Source organism: Rana temporaria, chromosome 13 (assembly GCF_905171775.1).
Source record: "Rana temporaria chromosome 13, aRanTem1.1, whole genome shotgun sequence".
Classification (NCBI taxonomy): Eukaryota; Metazoa; Chordata; class Amphibia; order Anura; family Ranidae; genus Rana; species Rana temporaria.
Genome location: NC_053501.1, coordinates 99,336,252 through 99,356,039, shown reverse-complemented (window position 1 = coordinate 99,356,039; position 19,788 = coordinate 99,336,252). Strand labels below are relative to the sequence as shown.

Below are 19,788 nucleotides of genomic sequence, written 5' to 3'. Positions count from 1 at the left end.
CCTTATTGGAATGCAGGCAGACTTGTGCACTCCTTGGCCACCTACTGGGCACTCCCTCCCAGGGAGTCCACTATGCAGAGCTCAGTGAGGAGAGCTCTGAGAGTTGATTGGAGGGAAGGGACACACCCTCTCCACACAGAAACAGAGCTGAGGCTGTCAATTTGCTATAGCTCCCTCCCCTGTCGCCATTTTTCTCTTGGTGTCAGGAAAACTTGTCAGAATTTATTCATGCTGATAGCAGAGGAACAAAGCAGCAGACACAAGTGACACTCAGTGCTCTTAATTGAGACAATTACACACACTTTAAAAGGACATGCTTTGTTCATATTACATGTCTGATGTTTACAACCACTTTAAGCAGATGTCAGATAGCTGTGTGGTTTTCTGCTTGGAACGTTGCCAAACAAGCAGTTTATGCCATTATTAACAAAGGCAAGTCTGTTTATTTTTTCCCCCCTAAGCCAGGGGTCTCCAAACTTTCTAAGCAAAGGGCCAATTAATTGTCATTCAGGCTTTGCTATGGGCAAAACTGTGGCCATTGGGATTAGAAAACGCCCTGCCGTCAGTGGGAGTAAACAATGCCCCATCATTGGTTTTAGTGGGAGGAATGATGCTCCATTGTTGATATCAGTGGGAGGAATGGTGCCTCATTGTTGGTATCGGCGGGAGGAATGGTTCCACATTATTGGAGGAATAGTGCCCCATCTGTCTGTGAGAGGAATGGTGCCCCAACATAGGTGTCAGTGAAAGGAATGGTGCATCAAAGACCGGATAAAGGCAAGCAAAGGGCCACAGTTTGGAGACCCCTGCTCTAAGCCACTTGTATTGTCAAGGGCTCATTTAGACGTGCTTTGAAATTTTAGACACCATAAATGCCCATGAATACACTTATTGCATTACGTCGGGTTTTGATTTGTATGTGTTGCATTCAATAATGCTTGCCAGATGCCTCTACTGTGATGGCTTTCTATTGTATGGATTCTTGTACCATCATCTCTACTTGTAGCATTTTCTAAATGCATCTCAAATGCACCATAAATGGCAAAGGCACATTGACGCAACATGAATAGAGGCATTTGGGGAGTGGTAAAGCCAGCCAAACCTACATTCTGATTTTTTTTTAGCATGAAGTGATGCAAGTGAGACCATTGATATTCCTTGCGGCTTCGGAGCTGGCTGCCTACTGCATATGTGACTGCCCACTGCTCCTGTGACATGCCCCAAAAGGCAACGGGGGTATGGAGGCGGGGCGGCAAACTTTTGCTCAGATCGATCTGACGATTGGTGATCTGACTTGAAGTGGGTACCTGTCAAAATCAGGTACCCGCTCCCCACACCCCCAAAACATTTCAAATATTGGAGAGAAGGAAGGGGGAAAGTGGAATGTGCCCTTTTGGGTGGGGTTCCACTTTAAGGGGGCAGCAAAAATAATGCACAATCCCGTGTTTTTACCACCCTCGACCACAAGTGTAAATGAGTCCTTAGAATATCAACTAAACAATGTCAGATGTGACTAAATTCTACAAATAAGGAACAGCTTAACTGTAGAGTAACCCAACAATCTCCATTATATAGCACTTGGTACTCCAAGCACTTTAACTTTATCCCCATTCTCTTTTTACATGTTTGTGTTTTTTTTGCATTGTTTTCACAGCATTATGCACTTTACTCAATCCCGACTTGTAGGGTGTAGATCAGGGATGCCCAACCTTCTGAAGAGCAAGGGCCACTTAAGCGACTTTGTAACCAGTCGCAGGCCACAATGAGCGGAGCTGGTGGATGGCAGCCCACTTGGCTCTGTAGAGCCAACTCTACTCTTGGCTCACCAAACTTGTAGGTAATAGAAGTTTATGGCTCATGTCTGTCCAGGTAACCCACAGATGCACTTCTCTGCACCTGTGGACCAGTTTGAAAGCAGCCCAGTAACTACTGCAGAACAGATATGCCTATATACAGTATACACTGTAATTTTAGTAATAAACTTACCTTTAATAACAGTATTCTATTTTATTGCATCCCAGAACAGGAGGTCGCGGGCCACATCAGAGGGTTCCGCGGGCCACTGGCTGGGCCCCCCTGGTGTAGATACTTAGACTTGCCCTGAAAGTCTTGGGGGAAATAATGTGGCCTTGTGGTCAGGTTCTCCCCCTCCTATGGGGTCTCCCTTTAGGGGAAGCCCCACCTAGTGCTTTGGTTGACCGTGCCTCGACAGGTGACCTGACGAACGGGGTTCACCTGGTTTTGGCTGGGTGTACCACAAATACCCAGTCCCCATTAGGAGTCTTGCACCTCCCGGAGATCAGGGCCTCTTTTCAGAGGATGACCAAGTTTACACCCTGTGCTTCTCTTTTGTGTTCTTCAAAAAAAAAAAGAGACTTGCCCTGAAAGTCTTGGGGTAAATAACGTGGTCTTATGGTCAGGTTCTCCCCCTCCTATGGGGAAGCCCCACCTAGTGCTTTGGTGGACCGTGCCTTGGCAGGTCGTCTGAAGAATGGGGTTCACCTGGTTTTGGCTGGGTGTACCACAAATACCCAGTCCCCGTTAGGAGTCTTGCACCTCCCCGGGGATCAGGGCCTCTTTTTAGAGGAGGACCAAGTGTACACCCTGTGCTTCTTTTTTGTGTTCTTAAAAAAAAAAAAGCAAGCCCATATTCTTTACTAGAAGGACTGTTTACACAGATAGAAAGCAGTGCCTGATAGCAATCAAGCAATTTAAAGTCTTTGATATTCTCTACAACCCTCAGTGAAAACCAGAGGAGATGGGAAGAAAACTATTCATAACAAGAGCCAAGGTAAGTAAAGTCAGCACTGAATATTTTGTAACTTTAAAAATGTGTTTGAAAGGTTTATTGGCCCTGTATTGAGTTCTCTATAATGAGTTCCCTTGTATACAGTTAAATCCCGAATAAATATAAAAAATGATTTGTCTCGGAATCCTAGATATGGTGCTTGACTGATAAAACCTAAAACCCTGGGACATTTGGAAAAACAAATGGACCTTCCTAAACGCGGGCCAAAGAGTTACACAGGAAACATTCTTCGCTTAGCGGTACAATCACTGTTTATCCGCTTTTTAAGTAAGCGTAACACCTTTGTCAGGAAGTTATTCCTGGCTGCCTACTATAAATTTCTGGAAATGGCTTCCAATAGATGCTCTAGAAACAGAACCGGAGCACATAAACTGGAGAACATAAACTGCTTGCTGTGTCCGATACAGATCTGGGACTAATAGTCACCCTCTCAACAGATTTGTTGTAGGATGTTTAAAGAGTCTGTCCACCCAAAATTGATGCTCAATTTTTTTCCCCCAATTCTTGCAGTTAAGCCAGGGAAACAACCCAGTAGTATATTATTGTGCCTTATTAACCACTTCAGCCCTGGAGGATCTGGCTGCCCAATGACCAGGCCACTTTTTGTGATTCCGCACTGCGTCGCTTTAACTGACTATTGCACGGTCATGCGACGTTGCACCCAAATAAAATTTACAACATTTTTTCCCCACAAATAGAGCTTTCTTTTGGTGGTATTTGATCACCTCTGCGGTTTTGATTTTTTGCGCTATAAACAAAAAAAGAGCAACAATTTTGAAAAAAAAGGCAATATTTTTTGCTATAATAAATATCCCCCAGAAATATATAAAAAAAAATTCTTTCTCAGTTTAGGCCGATATGTAATCTTCTACAGTACAAGTACCCTGACATCTCCCCTTTGAGACAGGGAAAGAGACTAAGGACACAGATTCCTCAGTCCCTTTCTCAGCAGCGCTGAAAATGAATGGAGAGAAGACAGCGGCTCCTCTCCATTCATAAACTGAAACATTGTAAACACAATTTACGATGTTTCAGTTATGTGAATGGACAGAGTCCATGATCACTGACTCTGGACATGCGGAAAAGGTAGGAGCCGGATTCACCGGCTCCTACCTCCGCTCTCCATCCAGGAGAACTGAGGGGGACACCAAGGGAGACAGCAGCACGGAGGGGAACAGCAGCACGAAGGGGGACACGGAGCAGCATGGAGGGGGACACAGAGGGGGACATCGAGTCCGCGGGTCCCACGGGAATGGTCACGGTACGTTGCTTTGCGCAGCAGGGCCATTCTGTCGACATACAAGTACAGGCGGCGGTCGGCCAGTGGTTAAACAAGAATCTTACGCATACAAACTATTAATAGTCACAGGAATAAAGTACAAGATATACAGATATACACAGAGTGCTTCAAATATCCATACATAGCATTCTACCTATCCTTTCCTAGCAAATGCACTAGTCTGTATGCCATATGGATACATCAAAAGTCACATAGCTTCAGTTATAGCTGGTCCAAAATTTCATTAGCAAACTGGACTCCCGGCATTTCAAGATATTGCAGGAAAATGGGTTTTTGCACTTGGCATTTGTTCTCTTGTCGTGTGGCTTCTAGTGTTCTCCCTTGGCAAAGGTCTCATTTCAGATTGTGTTGAAGGTCAGCTATTAAACAGCACACGCACAGTTACAGCAAATGCGTTTAGTTGCTATTAAACAGCACACGCGCAGTTACAGCAAATGCGTTTAGTTGCTATTAAACAGCACATGTGCAGTATGAGTGACTGCGTTTAGGTGCTATTAAACAGCAAACATGCAGTGACACCAACTGCGTTCAGGTGCTATTAAACAGCACACGCGCAGTGACACCAACTGCATTTAGGTGCTATTAAACAGCACACATGCAGTAAGAGCGACTGCGTTTCTGTGCAATTCAATAGCCCACTTGCATTAACAGCGACTGCGTTTCTGTGCAAATAAATAGCACACGTGCAGTAACAGGTAATGCGTGTATGTGCAATTAAATAGCACACGTCCACTAACACGGAGTACTATGTTTAAGCTAAACCCTAATGCAGGCAATACAACACGTTAGAGCACTGCATCAAGCACAATCTCCTGCCTGACAAATACTAATAGCAGATCTAGCTATGCTATACAGTTTATAAATATATTTACAACTCCTAGGCATGTGAATATATTCTCTACAAACTGTAAATTTAACTATACTGACTACCCTTCCTGCTCTATCTATCTATCTGGTAGAAAAGACACTGTGTCTCTATCTATCTCTCTCTCTCTCTAACTGTCTGACTGATGTTCTCTGTAACAAAGCCGGAACACACTACACGAGGCCGCCTTGCAGGCTGCCTTTTATAGTGTGGGGCGTGTACTAAACCCACTGAGCCATAATTGGCCAAAGCCAGCCTGGCTTTGGCCAATTATTGTTCCTCGTTTTTTGCGCCTTGTGATTGGCCAAGCATGCAGGGTCATGGTGCATGCTTGACCAATCATCAGCGCGCATCGCCGCAGTGAATTATGGGTCGTTTTGCGTCACTCGAATTTGGCGCGAACGACCCGTTTTGTTCGAATTTCGTCGAACGATCGAACGACTGATGTTCGAGTCGAACATACGTTCGTATCGAACGCGAAGCTCATCCCTACTGACCTTTAATCTTGGAAAGGTTGGTAACCATTCCTACATGGGCATATCTCTTTCAGATGGGGTTCTTTCTTCAGTTTCTATGGGGGTCTATGCCACACATCAGTTTCTGTGAGTGATTATACCACACTTAAAACAAATAAAGTGCCGCGCTGAAGAAACAATTAAGCAAAAAAAAATATATAGAAAACATAAAAAATGACAATATGTGTATAAAAGTATAAAGTGATAAATAGATAAATCATACAGTGCACTTATAATTCATAATAAGTGAAATAAAGTTCATCAACAGTTTATTATAATAAATCCATCTGATGAAGTGTTCCTCAGTGAATTCCAATCCAAAAGGTCTCACCACCATTCACCATCACCAAAAAGTGCAGTAAAGCTGGGTTTACATATATGAAAATTGGATGTTGGTTTCCTCTTAAAAGGAGCCGGTCCACACAGGTCTGGGGCGGCCGCAGAGTGGATTACAAAATGGTCCTGTTCTGGTTCAGGTGCAAATTCAAGCCAAAAATCGGACCTGAATCGCACCTGAACCGGTGAACAGACATGCACCGGACCCCAGGCACAAACCCGCAGCCCCACATATGTGAACCTGGCCTAAGAGTATCTGCTGACCAAATACCCATGACCCTCTTATTACAAGAGAAGTCATATAAAGCATGTGTGGTCACTCAAAATCGCCAATACACTTCCCAGACTGCTCTCCTAGAGCATCACCAATAGGCAAACATACCAAGGCTCCAGCAGGAGATATTCATGTGGAAAGAACAAAAACATGCCTCTCCATAGTGCAAAAAACCCCCAGCGTACTTATTTAAATATAAAAGTGAGCGTGATGACGTTGGCACAAAGCTCAGCCCAGGGCCGATCCTAGGGTCACAGACGCCTGGGTGCAGAAATATTTCTGGTGCCCCCCACATGGGCGTGGTCATCTTACTAACTCCTCCCCTTTACAAATGTTTCTATGGCTACGACTCAAACACAGAGATGCTCCCCTAAGAAGTCTTCATTAGTGTCCCCCATCAGAGCCCCCCAGCAGGTGTCCCCCATCAGAGCCCCCCCAGCAGGTGTCCCCCATCAGAGCCCCGCACATCAGGTGTCCCCATAGATCAGTACTTGTCCAATAGATCCCTGTAGCTCGGGCACGCTGAGAGCAGAAGCACATTATAGGGGGGCGGAGCATATGTGACATCTTTGGTTACTTGGAGGGTGGCACTCGGAGAGCATTTCTGGGAGTGTACGGGATGATTGGTAGCAGCTCCGGCCAACCCAGAAGCCTCTCATCACACCGCCTATGGGAGAAAAGCCGACACACACAGATGGGGTGGGGCAGACAGGAGACTGCTCCATGCGCACTGGACAGAATTAATTAGAGGAGCCTAGTACCGAAACGTGTTCCGATACTAGGCTCCGTTGTGGTACCCAGCCCGGATTCCGGGTATGCACTCTTGTCAGTTGCCAGCGGAGAGAGTAAGTGGTATGGGGAACCGAAGCACCATCTACATGCGCTCCGCCTCTGGACACAGAAAAGGAGGAGGTAGGGGAGCACTTTGGAGCTTCGGCTCCCCCACCTCCGCGGCACCTGGGTGCGGAGCACCCCGTGCACCCTGCCTAGGATCGGCCCTGGCTTAGCCCATATACCACACTACATAGCCAGAACAAAACATTTTAAAAAAAGGCACTGGCAATTTAATCTTGTGCTTGTATTTAGAAGGACTAACTTAAAACGAGGGTTAACAGCTCTAGAGAGCGTGGCTCCCACACAGCATAACTTTGATTAATGGTCATCCAACAGTCACTCAAACAATAGCTTTACAAAAAGGAGTGCCAGACTAACAAATGGAATGGAGTCTAACGAATGGAGTCCAAGAATTGTTGGTAAATAGGTCATAAAACAGCCAACATGTTTTGGGGGCAACACCACTCCCTCTTCATCGGGGCTCGATGGGATACAGCTTGGATGGAGTCAGAGAAAACAATGCCCTTACAGGTCTATATTGTTAAAACTTTCTTCATGGAGTAAAGCCCTGTACACACGGCCCGGATTCTCATCAGGGAAAAAACGCTGTTTTTCCTGGCGAGATTCCTGGCAAGATTCTCTTGCCGGCCGAGTGTACACACACACCATTCAAAAGAACTGCCGTTCTTTTAAATGGCACGAACGCGGTGACGTCATCGACTACGACGAGCATGCGCTCGTCACATTCGATGCTGTCGCCGCCATCTTGCTTCACTCTACATATGCCTTGGAAGCTACCGCGCATGCGTCAAAGTCATTTAGAGCATGCGCGGGTTTCCATGGAGAGGTAAGTATACAGACGCTCTGGTTTCTCGGCAGGAAAACATTGCGGAGAATCACAACGAGAAAATGGAGAACAGGTTCTCTATTTTTCTTGTCGACATTCTGGGCAGTTTTCTTGAAGAGAAACCTCAAAGCCTCGTACACACGCTCGGTTTACTTAGCAAGAAAGCTCTGCCAGCAGTTTTCTTGCCGAGAAAACCGTTTGTGCGTACGAGACTTAACAGTTGCTTAGTGGCAATAGAGATTGCCACTAAGCAACTCCTACATTGTGAAAATGGGAGAGTGGGTGGGGGAATAGTTGCTGAAGCTAGACCCAATATGACCCACTCAGTGTGTTGGGGGGGACTGTCTTGGTACTGATAAAATGCAATAAACAATAATGGTATAAAAAAGATTTATTTGATTAAAAATGCAAAACAATTGTACAAATCCAGGATTGGTCGTAGTCTACTAGTTTCGCGGGTTTTCCGCTTCATCAGGACAGCCAATCTAAACAAGAAGTAATATAATAAGACATATAACATACATCAGCAAAGCACTATGCAATAAAAGAAAATTAAAAATACATATAGACTTACCCCGTGGGTCAATTGTTAATGTGCGGGACCAGGTGAACGGGGGGAGTTCCCCCAGTGGCGAACAGGGGGATAATAAACCGTGGAAATCTAAGTGTAAACAGAGATATATATATGGTACTAACAATATGTATAAATATATGATATATACCATATTACGTTAAGCTCGGGATCAACACATGAGGGCGGGGTAAGGGAGGGAAAGGGAAAGGATAGGAATGGGAAGGGAAAGGCAGGGAGGGAAGGACTGGGAAGGATGGGAGGGGGGAGAAAAGAAGAGAAAAGAAGAGAAAAGAAGAGAAAAGAAGGAAAAAAAAAGGTGAAAAGGAATGGGGGGGGGAGAAAGGGGGGGGGAGAAAGGGGGGGGGGGGAAAGGGGGGGGGGGGGGCGAGGGAAAGACAGGGGAAAAGAGGAGGGAGGAGGGAAGGGGGAAGGAAAGCACGGGGGGGGGAAGTGGGGGAAGGAGGGTGGTAGAAGGGGTAGGTGAGCTTACCATAATAACGGTTATTGGGTGGTTTGACCAGGTCATGATAGAGAAAGATCCTGGTGGCATAGGCAGGTGAGGAGGAAGGGACCATGGAATGGAGCATCCAGACGGGGAATAACATGGGTGCATGGTTCAAGGTGTCCAACATTGCTGGTGAAGCCAGCAGCGCGTCACAGAACAGAGGTATCTGTATGTGTGACAATTGCAGTGTACTTTAATTTTCTTTTATTGCATAGTGCTTTGCTGATGTATGTTATATGTCTTATTATATTACTTATTGTTTAGATTGGCTGTCCTGATGAAGCGGAAAACCTGCGAAACTAGTAGACTCCGACCAATCCTGGATTTGTGCATTTTTAATCAAATAAATCTTTTTTATACCATTATTGTTTATTGCATTTTATCAGTACCAAGACAGTCCCCCCCAACACACTGAGTGGGTCATATTGGGTCTAGCTGCAGCAACTATTCCCCCACCCACTCTCCCATTTTTTCTATTTGCAACTGGGATGAGGGTACACTTTTAATTTCATTATTGCATTTTAAATGAGGCTATACTCGCCCTTCTTCAAACTCCTACATTGTCTAATAATATAGATTGTTGAGGTCATTTTTTTTATCACGTGTTGAGCCCTGATGAAGAGGGAATGGTTTTGCTCCCTGAAACACGTTGGCTGTTTGTTTTTTTAACCAACAGTTGGACTATTCCATCCATAGTTAGTATGGTGCTCCTTTCTGTAATTCTATAGTTTGACAATACATAGTTAAAGCGGGGGTTCACCCTTAGAGGGCACTTTTTCCCCTTAGATTCCTGCTCGTTTTTACTAGGGGAATCGGCTATTTATTTTAAAATATGTGCAGTACTTACCCGTTTACGAGATGCATCCTCTCCGTCGCTTCCGGGTATGGGCTTCGGGAATGGGCGTTCCTTCTTGATTCACAGGCTTCCGAGAGGCTTCCGACGGTCGGATCCATCGCGTCACGATTTTCCGAAAGAAGCCGAACGTCGGTGCGCAGGCGCAGTATAGAGCCGCACCGACGTTCGGCTTCTTTCGGCTACGAGTGACGCGATGGATGCGACCGTCGGAAGCCTCTCGGAAGGCTGTCAATCAAGAAGGAACGCCCGCTCCGGAAGACCCATACCCGGAAGCGACGGGAGAAGATGCAGCTCGAAAACGGGTAAGTACTGCTCATATTTTAATACAAATAGCCGATTCCCCTAGACCGAACGAGCAGGAAGCTAAGGGGAGACATTTTTTTTTTTTACAAATGGGTGAACTCCCGCTTTAAGTCAGTGACCACACTTTTCTGTATGGCAGATAAACAAAATGGTCACCTCCCACTTCCTTCCTGTTGATAGGGCAATGAATGAGCACAATAAGATCTATAAGGTCTTTGCTGTTCCTACCCCTTCTATAAACAGGCTAGTCAATATAATAGAGCTCAGACTGGCTCATAGTACTGGCCCTCCCTTCATCAATTGGAGTTCTTGTGCGTAGGTAAATATAGGAAGCCAATATGAAGACACTTATCAGATACTTCTACTAGAAACATTCATTTAATGATTTGTAATGAGCATATAAGTGGGGGGGGGGGGGTATATCTTTATATCTTGATGTAGTTCATCTTAAAATCGGTTGTTGTGTCTTTGAGTCCCTGGTGGGCGACCGACTGCACACCCACTACAGAGATTGCAATGAGGGTAGGACCAAAAAAGACGAAAATGATGAGCAACAGGAATACACTTTAGATAGCAAGAGAAAATATAGGCTGAAAATATTTTTTGATTGTGCTCAATGTTATTCTTCTTTATCTTAAATTCACCTCATCCACTGCATACTAGTTTGTCATTTCTGTTAAATATTTCATAAAAACATGGAAACCACCAAACACAACTTATGGAGGTCACATAAATATTACCAATAGTCTAGGATTTCAATTGGAACGGTTTACAAAACACTCACAGCATCACATACCCGTCAATATGAATAAAATAACTCTTGTGTCTGCTGCACTAAACAGATGTCAGAAGTACTGTTGTGTTCCTTGATGGTAACCTGCAAGTAATTTGCTATTGGGTGAACTTTCATATTAGGCTGAAAGTTGGAGGGCCTACATTAACTGCAAAAATAAATTTAGGAGGCAGGGAGGAGAAACAAGAGAACAATAGTACACGGTGGTTTTCTCTACGAGTTTGATGCTAGCTAGGGAGATACATAATGAGTGCCCCAGGACGACGTCAGAGTGTGACGAAACGCGCATCGGGAGGAGTGGCGTGCTGACAATTCTTGCAATCTTACTTCTTACTGCGTGTAAGTGTAACTTTTATTGTTTAAATAAATATTCATATTATGATTTACACTACGGTGAGCTCCTTTCTATTTTGGGTTAACCTCTGGTCCTTAATCGTGACCACCGAATGATTGAATTTTAATAGTTGTTTGCTGTGTGTTCCTAAACCATCATATCAAACATCTGGGAGCTGCCATTTCCATCGTTTTGGATCAAGGGCCCTGGCAGGGTTAATAGCCACAAGCCTATGTTAGCTTGCCTCTGGTAAGCACACATTTTATGTGGTGGAGGTACACATAAAATTATGTGGTGGAGGTACACATTTTATGTGGTGGAGGTACACATTCTTGGTGTCAAAATACATATTAAGATTATACACATGTGGCTATGTTTATGGACTAATTTATGCAAATACTGTGTGGTGTTGGAAGCAATTTTTAACACTTCAATCTTTGATTAGGGCATCTTCATCTTTAGGACTACATAATGAGAATGCCATTTTGTAAACCCTAAAGTATAAAACTCTGAATTCCAAGGTACTCTATCCTTCGAGTCAGCGAGGAGAACCTTTTAAATCTACTTCAAGTCATCATACTCCCACAATCCCCCAGTAGACAATCCATATGTAGAAACCGCATCATGCATTAAGCTTTCTCCAATTCTTACAAGTCTAGTCCAATCTATGAAACTGTATAACCATGATCATCAGTGTAAGGAAACTATGGAGTACGACGTGGACCCATGGGGTATAGAGTGTTGGGTACATGGAGCAGGACCTGGGACCCTATGGGGCAATAAAACCATACAGGCTTAGAGAAGGGACTGAAGGAATCACAAAGCCTACCAACCAAATCTGTGTGTAGCACAGTAAAGCCTTCTTAGAACCTTCTCACCGTAACCAATATGGTTATACTGTCTTGTTGAGTCCCAAGCCCAACTATATAGAAGCCATTTGATATGTAATGGAATGCGATGTTCGAATACCTTCTTTTCTAGGAAGACTTTTACCGGGCTACACATGGCTTTGATTCCTTTAGTCCCTTCTCACCATACCCTGCAACGTTATAGGTCCCAAGTCCTGCTCCATAGAAGTCATGGTTTCCAAACATTGCACTAACCAGGGCTTTTTTTCTCAAACAATAGGTGCTGGAACTCAACGACCCCCCAAAACTCCTCCCCCCACACAAACCCTCCAAATCACATCAAGTAGTGGGTGTGGTCAGATTTAAAAAACAGTGGGAGGGTCTTAAAGGAGCATTAAATACCAGGATTGCATTACATACAGAGTGCAGAGTTCAGGGGGGTTAAACAGAGAGTGCAGAGCTGTCACTTGTAAACACAGAAACCGGACTTCTGTGTTAACAAGTGATTGTGGTGAGAAGGCACCAAAGGGTCTGTGCCAGAGGCACAAGTTCCACCTGAAAAAAAAGCCCTGGTACTAATTATGGGCAAAAATCCTGAAGCCTCTGTGTGCAGTCTGAGATAAAGGTCTCTGAAACCCAAACTAAAGAAATGCACATGAGATGTAAAGGAATTATTTTCATGGTCTCCACTAAAAATCAAAAAAATTAGCAATCGTCCTTTTATTTTTGAGATATGTGATAGAATGAGACATGTGAATACCTCCTAGTCCTATCTATAAAATAACCAAGGCTGGCACGTATATAGTAATAAATAGGGACGGATCTTACCTGGAGGCCCAGGTCCTCTCTGTGGTCTGCCAACAAACGATAAAAAAATAAGAACAGTCGATGACCACTCTGCACCAAACACAAAAAGAAAAGAAAACGGTGAGTCATACAATTGTAACTAGATAGAGGGGTGCACAATGTACATTAAGAGCAAAATACTAAATTGCCAGTCATATTAGATCAGGGGTGCCCAACCTTTTGAAGACCGAGGGCCAATTAAGCAACTTGGTAACCAGTCGCGGGCCACAATGAGCGGAGTGGACGGATAAAAGGTCACGGCTACTCTATAGGCCCTCCGATCCGCCCAGATGGAAGGGGACAAATGTAGGCGTAAGGTAGGCGTAAATGGACATATGTCGCTCTGTAGAGGTGAATTGAGGGTCCCATTTGGTCGGGCTGATTGTGTGAAATGAAGGCCTCTTGAGCCCCTTAGGGAAAGAGAGCCTTGACTGATAGGGGCAGGGCCAGGTACAGGACAAGGTGGTGGTCACTCAAGGATTGGTTATTTTGGGGGATGGGATGGGCCTGAGCTCGGGTAAAAGGGTTGCCCCTGGGAATTCTGGGTCTTTTCGGTAAACGTGCTTGGAAGAGCTGCCTACCCTCCCGCCCATTTTTTCTATGGTATGTCACAGCTTGCTGCGGTTTTCTTTACCTTGCCAGCATAAAATGTCTGTAATGGGCCATGCCATTGATTGGAAATCAATGGTAGACGGCAGTGGCGGCTGGTGCTCAAAAATTTTGGGGGGGCGCAAACAAAGAAAAAAAAAATTCGCACCACTGTGCCATGCCATCAAACGCAGCCACTGTGCCATGTCATCAAACGCAGCCACTGTGCCATCAATTGTCACCACTGTACCATGCCATCAAACGCAGCCACTGTGCCATCAATTGTCACCACTGTACCATGCCATCAAATGCAGCCACTGTGCCATCAATTATCACCACTGTGCCATGCCATCAAATGCAGCCACTGTGCCATGCCATCAATTGTGGTCACTGTGCCATCAATTGTCACCACTGTGCCATGCCATGAAATGCAGCCACTGTGCCATGCCATCAAATGCAGCCACTGTTCCATGCCATCAATTGTGGTCACTGTGCCATCAATTGTCACCACTGTGCCATGCCATGAATTGCAGCCACTGTGCTATGCCATCAAATGCAGCCACTGTTCCATGCCATCAATTGTGGTCACTGTGCCATCAATTGTCACCACTGTGCCATGCCAAACGCAGCCACTGTGCCAATTGTCACCACTGTGCCCATTCATGCCGCTGTGCCAATTGTCCCCACTGTGTCACTGTCCAGTCATCCATCCACCTCGGAGCTTTATATTATAACCTGCTGGGACTTGTAGTTCTCCATCGTCTCCTGGGGCTCAGGTGCATGCAATCCACCATCTTTGTCCAGTTTTTCTCACTGCTGGGACTTGTAGTCCCATAGATGGTGGATCGCATGCACCTGAGCCCCAGGAGAAGATGAACTACAAGTCCCAGCAGGTTATACATACAATAAGGCTCTGAGGTGGATGGGTGTGGATGGCATGCACCTGAGCCCAGGAGAAGATGGGGAACTACAAGTCCCAGCAGGTTATAATATAAGACACCCATCCACCTAGGAGCCTTATATTATAACCTGCTGGGACTTGTAGTTCCCCATCTTCTCCTGGGCTCAGGTGCATGCCATCCACCTCAGAGCCTTATTGTATGTATAACCTGCTGGGACTTGTAGTTCTCCAATCTCCATCTTCTCCATTAGCCCCAGGAGAAGATGGAGAACTAAAAGTCCCAGCAGTCTAACTACAATAAAAGGCTCCGAGGTGGATGGGTGGGGATCAGGCAGTGAATGTGCATTTTAAAAAAAAACAATAATAGGGGGTGCTTCCTGACGGCAGACATTTAAAAAAAGTTTTCAACCAGCGGGAGGGGGGGGTGGTGCTTCCTGACGGCATGTTGAAGTCTCAATAAGCGGGTGGGGGGGTGTGCCGGCCGCCGATGCTGTTGCTGCTGCCGCCGAAGCACAGAACAGTACAAACTGGGGTGAGGGGAAGACATGGAATGCAGCTTACCTGTTCCACGAACGGGCGCACTGAGCTGGATAGTGCCGACGTCACTTCCTGTTTGTCCAGTGACGTCGGAACTAGCACAGAGACGGGCGGGTGCACATAGAAAGTGTATGCACCCGCCCGCCAATGACAATACTACTGTCAATCGCGCCGGAAGCATATGGCGCGCTGGGAAGCGCCACAATGGCATATTTTGGCTGCCAATGTAGCGCCACGTCTGCAATCCCGTGATTGCACAGACGTGGCGCTACTCCTACCGCACTGTCCCCGGCGCCCGGCGCGCGGACACAGTGCACATAAGGACCTTTTTAGGATTTTTTTTTTTTTTAAAGGCACAGGTTTAAATAATTTTTTTTTTTTTTTTTTTTTTTTTTTTTCTGACTGGGGAGGGGGGGCGGCGCCCGGGCGCCCCCTATGGACGGGCCGCCACTGGTAGACGGCCTGTCCAGCACTTATGGTAAGGGCAGGCCCCTTCCCCCCTTTGGAATTGTGTGCTCACAGTACAACTGTGACTTGCACTGGTTGAAAAAATGTTCACGTTATGTTTGGTTTTAATAAAGCTGTGGCCTTGCCCTTTCCAACCTAATGGTTGTAAGTGTGTTTATTTAATAGGGTGAGGAGGCAAGGGGAAACGTTTACATACATCTATGTTATAGTTAATGGTACCTGGGCTCATTGCACCTCAGCAGTCAAGGGCTTGAGGCCTCGTACACACGACCGGTTTTCCCAGCAGCAAAACTGCCGTGTGTATGCTCCCTAGCAGTTTTCCCATCAGGAAAACAGCCGGGAATCCCGACGGGAAAATAAAGAACCCTGCTCTCTATTTTCTCGTCGGGTTTCCTGGCAGAGTGTTGCCTGCCGAGAAAACCGGTCGTCTGTATGCTTATCTGTCCAAAGGCTCGGTAGCATACAAGGCATAGTGTAGGGTGTAGCAAGATGGCAGCCACGGCATCGAATGTGACGAGCGCCGGCTCGTCTTAGTCGACGACGTCACCGCGTTCTTGCCATTCAAAAGAACGGAGGTTCTTTTGAATGGCCGTCTGTACACAGGGCTTGGCAAGACAAGCTTGCCAGGAATCCCATCAGGAAAACCAACGTTTTTTTCCTGACGGGATTCCCAACCGTGTTTACAGGGCTTCAGACTGCTTTCACACTGATGTGCTGCAGTTTCCCTGTACCGTGAGTGCAGCTGTGTCTATCCTGCGGGTTAGCTGAACTTTGCCATAGACTCCACCTGTAGAGCCCCATAAGTCGGCCCTGTAGAGGAAGCATCGGCTTATGGGGCTCTGCTCCGCTGCCGCTTTCTTCCTCTACCACCAGCTTCACAACACTGATGCTGTGGTATGGCGGGTAGGCAACCTGTGATCTTTGCTTGCCAACCCGCCATTCCAGAGCAGGAGGTTGCGGGTCACATAAGAGGGATTCGCGGGCCACTGGTTTTCCACCCCTGTATTAGATGGAATTCAGGGCTTATTAAACCTAGCTAGGACAGGTCCTCTTTGGCGACTAGTAAATTAAATATTGTATTGTGGGCATAGCATCAAATTCTCACCATAAGCCTCTCCAATTTGCAGCGTCAGGTTTCAGATGCAGAAACTGGTAGACGACCAGGAATGGTTTTCCTTCCCTGCCTAAAAAAATGTGTTTATTATTCATTTCTTTTTTTTTAAATCTGCAGAAATCTGTTAAACCATTTTTTCCCTTTGCTTTGAAAAACAGATAATTGCATTTCCTTTCTTCTGCAGTGTTGCACTATGAGGGTGTACTACGACTTATGAGGGTGTGACACTGGGGAGTCCCTGAAGAAATTCATTATGGGGTTAAAAGTTGAACTCCAGCCTTCCCTTTCATTCTCAGCCTTTTAGCAGATCCCCTTGATCCCAGATGCGTTGAATATGATTACTCTCAATTCCCTCCACATCTCCCAAATATAACCCTTTGAAGCTGCACCTTGAGCTTGCCTTTATTGCCTACATGAACAATTCAACTATCAAGCATTATATGAAAGAACACAATCTCAGCATCCCTTTAGATGTGCATGCACAACCCACTTCGATAACCCTTTGAAGGTGCACCTTGAGCCTGCCTTTATTTCCACGTGAACAATTTAACTCTCAAGCACTACATGAAAGAACACAATCCCAGCATCCCTTTAGATGTGCATGCACAAGCAACTGATCAGCAGATTGCACAGCTGAAGTCTGCAACACTTATTGGTCAGCATGTGGGTCTAAAGGGATCCTGGTGATGTTCAACGCTCTTGAAAAAAGACAAGGTGATGTGATGTTTACAGGAGCCTACTGGCCCTCCCACCAAACTTGGAGCAAAGAGCAGAAGACAGACCCAGTGTTAAAGTCACTGGGTCGCAAAATAAGTATTTCTTAAAGGGTCACTAAAGGAATTTTTTTTTTTAGCTAAAAAGATTCCTTTACCTTACTGCAGTCCTGGTTTCATGTCCTCATTGTTCATTTTTGCTTTGATATTGCTGTAATTCTTCTCTGTTCTGGACACTTCCTGGTTGTCTGTTTCCTGATCACCACAGTACTGGGAGATTTCTCACTGTGGTGACTAATCAAGGAGGTGTGATTAAAACCCCTCAGCACCAATCCAGTTTCATTTTGCAAAACCTTCACTGCCATCTATTGGCTCTCTGGCTCTGTACATCAGAGAACCAGGAAACAACAGCAAAAACGAAACTAAACTGCAGGCTCATTATATGATTGGTTTTTATCTATTTTTAATCATTAAAAGGAATCAGTTAACTATTATGTCTATATACCCTGTAAACAGTCATTTCAGCAAAAAAAAAAAATTCCTTTAGTTACCCTTTAAAAAAAGTAATTGGATTGAAATATTTTAATTGCATGTTGTTGGGGATGGGAAACAGGGGAAGGTGTTATATGCATCAGTTACACTTCAGATTTAACGACTTGCCGACCAGCCGCGCAGTTTTACTGTGGCAGGTTGGCTCGGTAAATCGACGTTACCTTACGTCGCTTCCCATTGTGGCTACTAGGGGCGCGCACGCCGCCGGAGCAGATGCGAGTGCCCAGCGGGCGCGATGACCACCGGGCACCCGCAATTGCTTGCGACAGGGTGAGAATTGGGATCTGTGTGTGTAAACACACAGATCCAGGTTCTTTCAGGGGAGAAAGACTGATTGTGTGTTCATACAAAGTATGAACACCAGTCTCCTCCCCTAGTTAGTCCCATCCCCCTTCAGTTAGAACACAGAGAGGGAACACAATTAACCCCTTGATCCCCCCCTAGTGTTAACCCCTTCCATGCCAGTAACATTTTTATAGCACTGGTCGCTGTAACATTTTCAATGGTCCCAAAAATGTGTCAAGAGAGTCCCACAGACCCGATAACAATCGCAGATCGCCGCCATAACTAGTAAAAAAAAAAAAATGATCTACTTTTTTCTATTTTGTAGACGCTATAACTTTTGCGCAAACCAATCAATATAGACTTATTACAATTTTTTTACCAAAAATATGTAGAAGAATACATATCGGCCTAAACTGAGAAAAAAAATGTGGGATATTTATTATAGCAAAGATTAAAAAATATTGCTTTTGTAGTGCCTGTGTACTTTATAGTACTGGTGCTAGTTAAATTTAGAGGAAGATCAGAGCATAGCTAAACTCTGACCCAAATTGTCGGGTGCAAGGCAGGGTCTCTGTCTCAGCTTGGCTGTGCTGTAGGATATTCTGTTGCGCTGGGGTGCTCTTCCAACCCCGGTGCTGCAGGTGGCAGCAGTGGAGTCGAGGTTTGGGTGCTCTTTCCCAGTAGCCAATGAGGAGGGTTTGACCTTGCTGTGCATGCTGGGGAGGGGTATTTATGAGGCAGACGCCATTGGTTCTGGGTCTTCTTCTTCGAGTGTGGCACCCACCTTTAGGGTGATCACATCACGGCGCCTCTGCGTTATGAGAGGGAGGAGATGATGGACAGCCGCACTCCAATAAAGTGTAAAAAATGGTAACAGAGCTGACGCGTTTCACATCGATAACCGATGCTTACTCATAGCTATGTGCTGGTGACACTTCCTTCTCATAATAAATGGGCTGCCACCAATGCCGATAGAAGGAGAAAGCAGAATGACCGAGAGATGAGCTAATCACTGTGCCGCTTCTCTTTTCACTGCCCAATCACAGGCTGTTGTAGGTTCAGGGTGACCTGGGCTCAGAGGAAGTGAGTACAGTGATTCTGGCCATCAGACTGAGGACATCTAGAGTCAGAAAAAAGCACTGCTGGGGGAAAACTTTGGATTGAAGCTGAATACCGTATATCAGGGATAATGAATTAGCGGACCTCCAGCTGTTGCAAAACCTTCAGCTGTTGCAAAACTACAAGTCCCATCATGCCTCTACCTGGGTGTCATGCTTGTGGCTGTCAGAGTCTTGCTATGCCTCATGGGACTTGTAGTTCTGCAACAGCTGGAGGTCCGCTAATTGCATATCCCTGCCGTATATACTCGAGTATAAGCCGAACCGAATATAAGACGAGGCACCTAATTTTACCACAAAAAACTGGGAAAACGTATTGACTTGAGTATAGGCCTAGGGTGTCCATCTGCATGCCTCACTGTGTCCATGTGCATGCCTCACTGTGCCCATGCCTAGACTCATGCCACGTACACACGGTCGTTTTTTGTGATGAAATAAAATTACATTTTGAAAAACGTCATTTAAAATGATCGTGTGTGGGCTTCACGTCGTTTTCCGTCTTCTGAAAAACGACAACATTTTTTTTAAACATGCTTCAATTTCTTATGTCGTTTTTCAAAATGTCGTTTTTTGTGTCATAAAAAATGATCGTGTGTGGGCAAAAACTACGTTTTAAACCCGCACATGCCCAGAAGCAAGTTATGAGATGGGAGGTAAAACTACCATTCGTAAT

At 45.4% G+C, this 19,788-nt stretch overlaps 1 long non-coding RNA gene across 1 annotated transcript in view; it reads right to left on the bottom strand.

The window, feature by feature from the left end:
- LOC120921049 overlaps window positions 1-12,974 on the bottom strand; it is a 209,468-nt gene extending 196,494 nt beyond the window's left edge. Inside the window, exon 1 of the long non-coding RNA XR_005744823.1 lies at window positions 12,822-12,974. This is a non-coding gene — a long non-coding RNA (uncharacterized LOC120921049). The remainder of the gene's footprint in view (window positions 1-12,821) is intronic.
- Window positions 12,975-19,788: the final 6,814 nt, after the last annotated feature.